This window comes from Tupaia chinensis, unplaced genomic scaffold, assembly GCF_000334495.1.
Source record: "Tupaia chinensis unplaced genomic scaffold, TupChi_1.0 Scaffold000023_1, whole genome shotgun sequence".
Classification (NCBI taxonomy): domain Eukaryota; kingdom Metazoa; phylum Chordata; class Mammalia; order Scandentia; family Tupaiidae; genus Tupaia; species Tupaia belangeri.
This window is the reverse complement of record NW_006159453.1, coordinates 1,594,320-1,600,528: the sequence shown is the minus strand read 5'-3', so window position 1 is coordinate 1,600,528 and position 6,209 is coordinate 1,594,320.

Below are 6,209 nucleotides of genomic sequence, written 5' to 3'. Positions count from 1 at the left end.
CGCCAGCCCCAGATCATTTAAATTCTAATGAGTACAAATGAAGGGTTAATGATCCCTGGTTTAAAAAAAAAAAAAAAAGAAGAAGAAGAAAAAGATCATTTTGAATTTGGACATGCTGTATTTGAAATACAATTGACACAACCAAGGTGCACAATCTAAAGTCTTTCAAAATTCAGGAACCCTAGAAACCATGGTCTTTCCATCCCCCACTTAATCTCCTACTAGGTTGTTTTTTTTTTTTTTTTTTGGCGGGGGGGTCCTTTTTTTTTTTAAATTTTAGTTGATATTAACCTGAATTTAAACAGTTACATGCTTAGGAAAGATGTCTAACACTCTTACCGCTGTATCCTTTTACATAGCTCCAAACAGCTCTCAAAGATATGCATATTGTAATTTGTTCAATAAAATAAGCAGGAAGCCCTTGGTCTGAAAGAGTCTCCACGCTTTCAGTTCCTGCATAAGGAGCTTCTAACTTTATACATAACGAACTGAAAACCCAGCTAAGGAATATGGCAAACAGCTGAGTCTCAGCCAATAAGAAGCAGCTGAATTTCAGCCACTGACAGACTGCCAGCTGATTAGATATTGTTCAAATAAGGCGACCATGGAGCTGTACCAATCAAGCTATTTCTGTACTTCATTTCCCTCTTCTGTCTATAAATACTGCCCAAGTTACAAAGTGGAGCTCTCTGAATCTTTTCTGGTTCTGAGTACTGCCTGATTCATGAATTACTCAAAGAAGCTCTGCTAAATTTGTATAAGTTATTCTTTTATCAATTTTTAGGTCAAGAAGTAAATAAAATGTCTTCCTGCAGTTTTCTAATTTAGAGCAAATTATAGAGAACAAGACCTCAAATTCAGGAAATTAGAAAATAGCATCAAGTTGAATCAAAAGAAAGTAGGAGAAAGGAATTAATACAAACAATAGTTGAATTTAACTAGAAATTGGAATAGACCTAAAATTCTAAGAGCTAATTCTCCCTCTTTTTTGTAAGAGAGATTTTTGCTATAGGGCATGTATGCTTGCTGGGGAGACACAGAGAGAGAGAGACAAAAGACAAAGTAAGAAATCAGCCCCAGAGAGGATAGTCACGCTATAATCCCTTCTCCTCCATTCTTCCTCTCAAGATTTTGGCCATGCACACACACATGCCCAGTGCATTCAGGACTTAAACCACAGGTTGTCCATGTGGGAGTCCAGCATCTTAACCACTATGCCAGCTGCTGGGCTCTCTAAGATCTAATTCTTAAAAACAAAACAACCAGAGCCAGCAAGTGGCATGGTGGTTAAGGGTGCTAGACTCCCATATAGCCGACCATGGTTCAAGTCCTGGACCTGGCGACTTGCTTTCTCACTTTCTTTTTCTCTCTCACTCTGTCCCTCTCTGATCAGATTTAAATAAATAAATTTAAATAAAATAATTCTTTATATATTTAAAAAACCAACCCACACACTAGCTTAAGGGAAAGAAAAGCATAAATATACAATATTAGAGTGGAAATAACAAATAACAAAAGGAGTTCATGTTTTGCACAACTACATACAACAAAACAATTGAAAACAATGAAATTAATGACCTCTAAAGATTCCTAAGTAACCAAAGTGAACTGAAAAGGAGAGAAAAATACATGAAGTATCATCCCAGGAAGAAACTGAGAAACATTCAAAACATTCTCAAAAAATTGCTAAATGGTGTCATTTCTTAAAATATTTTAGAGTATACAGAAAGAAGAGCTGTCAGACAGCGTTTAAGAAGCCATCACCAAATTCTGACTAAAGATAGCATAAACGGAATTGTACAGAATAATATCACTTTTGATAATAGATGCAAAGTTTCTAAAAGATACCTCAAGTATGTTAAAATAATAATAAAAGGCATTTCACGGGAACCAGCAGTTAGCGTAATGGCTATGTCGCTGGACTCCCACGTAGTCAACTGTGGTTCGCGTCCCGGATCCGGTGGCTTAAAACTCATGCCGGGCACGTGTGCATGCGTGCCCAAGATCCCGAGAGGAGAATGGAGGAGAAGGGATTGTGGCGTGACCATCCCCCCTGGGGGGTGATTTCTCGCTTTCTGTCTCTATGTCTCTCTCTGTCTGTCTGGCGAGCGCACTCGCCCTATAGCGAAAACCTCTCCAAAAAAAACCCCAAAAAAAGAAAAAAAACAAAAACAAAAGGCATTTCACTTAGGGAATGCATGGTGATATAAAGATAGAAAAAACATTCATATAGTACATCCATATTAATGAATCAAATAAGAAAAATAATATTCTCTCAAATTTTAACTCAAAACAATAAAATCACAAGAGTACTATAAGAAAATGTAAATGATATTTTAATATAATTTTGCAGTAAGAAAATATGTGAAACCCACAAAAACATGTGGAACTCTGAAATCATAAAATGTAGTTGGTAATTTGGCTGCTTAAAATTCAGAACTCGGGGCCAACAGGTGGCCTGGTGGTTAAGGGTGCTGGACTCCCACATGGATAACTGCAGTTCCAGTCCTGGACCTGGTGGCTTGCTTTCTCACATTCCCTCTCTCTCGCTCACTCTCTCTCTCTCACTCACTCTGTCCCTCTCTGGTCAAATTAAAATTAATTAATTAATTAAATAACATTAAATACAATAATAAAAAAAATAGAACTAATGGGCCAGCTTTGTGGTACAGCAGCAATACGCTACCCAAGAGAAGCTTGGCAACCCACGAGGCAACCACAGTTTGCAACCCTGGCCTGGTCAGCCTGAAATATACTGGGCACATGCACAGGTGCCCACCATCTGGGCTGGAGGACTGGAGGAAGGGGATCTCAGTGTGACCAGATGTTGTGAAGTGTTCTCTTTCTCCCTCTCTTTCTCTCATGCATATATACACACATGATCTATCATGAAAAGAAAAAAATTTAGAACTAAGATATACACAAAATATAATAAAAGCAAAGACAAAAGATAAGTTTCAGGAAACTATTTTTTTAACTTCTTTTTTATTTTGCCAGAGGGTACGCGTGCTCATCAGAGAGAGACGGGGGTAGGTGGAGTGGTGAGTGAGAAAGCATCCCCATAGGGAATGATCATGTTACAATTCTTTCTCCTCCATCTCTCCCTCTTTTCAGGATTTTGGACACACACATAGGCACCCCAGTGTGTGTCAAGCCACTGGGTCCTCACACCCACTTTTTTTTTTTTTAAGAGAGATTTTTTTTGTTATAGGGCACATGTGCCTGCCCAAGAGACAGAGAGACAGAAAGCTAGAAAGGACCCCCCGAGAGGGAATGGCCATGCCACAATCCCTTCTTCTCCGTTCTCCTCTCCAGATTTTGGGCATGCACACACACACACATTCAGCATGAGTTTCAAGCCTCCTAGTTCGGCACTTTAACTATGATCAACCATGTGGGAGTCCAGTGCCTTAACCACTACACCACCTGCTGGTCCTCTTTTATCAATTTTTTATTTATTATTATTATTTAAAGACACAGGGTTTATGTTATACTGCCCGGGCTAGTCTTGAAATCATGATCCTTCTGCTTCAGCCTCCTGAATAACTGGTCTTACAAGTGTGCCACTGGGCTCAGCTCTGAAAAGGTTTGCCTTTTTCTAAAAATTGAAGCAAGTAGTAGTAAACAAGGAAAACATGTTTAACCAGACTCATGGTTTAAGAAGCATTAGGGGAAAAAAAGACCTTTTGGAAACTATAAATATGTTCAATAAGCCATAATAAATTTGATAAGTAGGGATATTGTAAGTAAATGAGTAAATATACGCTAGCCCATTTTGATTGCTTAGGAATTAGCAAATCAGATGATTTGCCGACATTTAAAAAAATTTTTTGTAAACAGGTACAGTTAGTGCGCACCTGTAATCTCAGTTACTCCAGAGGCAGAGGTAACCAAGTTGGAGGCCAGCCTGGACAACACAATGAGACTCTGTCTCTTAAAAAACAAAACAAAATAACAACAACAACAAAAAAAAAAACACAACAAAAAACCGACTGGTGCTAATCACAGATTGAACTAACCAATTGACATAGTTTAAGGTAGACTTGGGTTGTCTGGAAAGTCATGACAACCCAATATTTCTATGCAAAAATGTGTCATGACTTTCCCTAAAACCCAACATTATTATTATATTATACTAGTTTAAATTTTTGGTTAAGTCCGGTAACTTGCTTCGGCTTCGATTTTACTTCTATTTCTCAAAATCAAGCTAAAATTCTGGGCAGAGTACTTGAAAACTCAATCCAAGAACAGTATGGGACAGTTGTGCTTTTCATAGTAAAAGAGAGAAGGAAATCTGGGGTGGCAGGTAGCATGGTGATTAAGGCACTGGACTCCCATAGGCTGACCGTGGTTCAAGTCCTGGACCTTGTAGCTTGCTTTCTCTCTCTCTCTCTCTGGTAAAATCTAATAATAATAATAATAATAATGACGATCACTAATTTTTTTAAAAAAGAAAGAGATAAGAAAATCTAATAATTGGGATTGGCAGGTGTCATGATGTTTAAGAGTGCTGGACACCCACGTGGCTGACCATGGTTCAAGTCCTGGACCTGGAGGCTTGCTTTCTCATTTTCTCTGTCTCTCTCTTTCTTTCTCACTTTGTCCCTCTCTGGTCAAATTTAAATAAATAAATAAATAAATAAATTTTTAAAAAGTTAAATAAAATAATTCTTTAAAAAAGAAGAAAATAAAAAACTACAGAAGGAAATGAAGACACATTGGAATGTCATAGGTGGCCCAAATGCCTGAGTCACTGCATGTTACCACATGAATTTATTTGCAGCACATCAATGTCGCACAGCGATTACTGCCCTCACAGACTTAAACCCTTACCTTTTTAATTTTTTTAATTTTCTAATTTTCTTAGAAGCAGGAAAGGAATTATAAGATTATTTTTAAATTCTCCCACAAGTTTTTGTCTTAAAAAATTACTAATCATCTTAAAAGTGATTTGAACATAATGTTGACTTGATATCACCTTAGAAATTACAATTCAATCTAAAGTTAGCAGTAGTACTAAATGAAGAAAGCATTACATATGTAATAATTCTTAGGAAAACAAATTATTCCAAGTGCATTTTTGGAAAGATGTGACTGGTTACCTGAGTCATCCGTGGGAGAGATTCTTCACTTGCCTATGAAAATAATCTCATTTTCATTTTTCAGTTCTCTTTATTTTAGTTACCAAAATTTTTTAAAATTAGTTTTGACATTTTTTATTTGTTTTTGATTTTGCTATGGGGCATGTGTGACCACTGGAGAGAGACAGAGACAGAGAGAGAAAGCCTGAAATCACCACCTAGGGGGATGGCCGTGTTGTAATTCCTCCTCCTCCAGTTTCCTTCAGTCAGAACTTAAAAGTGTAATGAACTAGGCTATGAGGCAGAAGAAATCTTTTCTTCAAGAGAGAGAGATTTTGCTATAGGGAGCGTGCCCTCACTGTAAAGACAGAGACAGAAAGCAAGAAATCACCCTGGGACAATGACCATGCCACAATCTTCTCCTCCATTCTCCTCTAGGGATCTTGGGCATGCCCTGGCGAGAGTTTCAAGCCTCTGGGTCCAGGGTTGACTATGTGGGAGTCCAGTACCTTAACCACTATACCACCTGCTGGCCCCACAATTTTATAATTTTTAATGCACAGAGTTTTTTAATTGCCAGAGGGCACATCTGCTCACCACAGAGACAGGGAAGAAGGGGAAAAGTACTCCCTAATGGCACGTGGTCATGCCCCAATCCCTTCTCCATTTATCCATTCTGTCAAGATTTGGGGCATACAGGGAACCAGCAGTTAGCGTAATGGCTATGTCTCTGGACTCCCACGTAGTCGACCGTGGTTCACGTCCCGGACCCGGTGGCTTGAAACTCACGCCGGGCGCGTGTGCGTGTGTGCCCAAGATCCTGAGAGGAGAATGGAGGAGAAGGGATTGCGGTGTGACCATCCCCCCTGGGGGGTGATTTCTCGCTTTCTGTCTCTCTGTCTCTCTCTGTCTGTCTGGCGAGCGCACGTGCCCTATAGTGAGAAAAAAAAAAAAAAGATTTGGGGCATACATGCACACATACCCATTGTGCCCTTCAAGCCACTGGGGCTGGAACTCAAACTGTGAGAGGCAACGTGGTATCAGCACCCCAAACCACTAGGCTACAGGGCTGGCCCCAATGCACAGGCTTTTTACCTCCTTGGTTGAATTTATTCCTATATATGTATT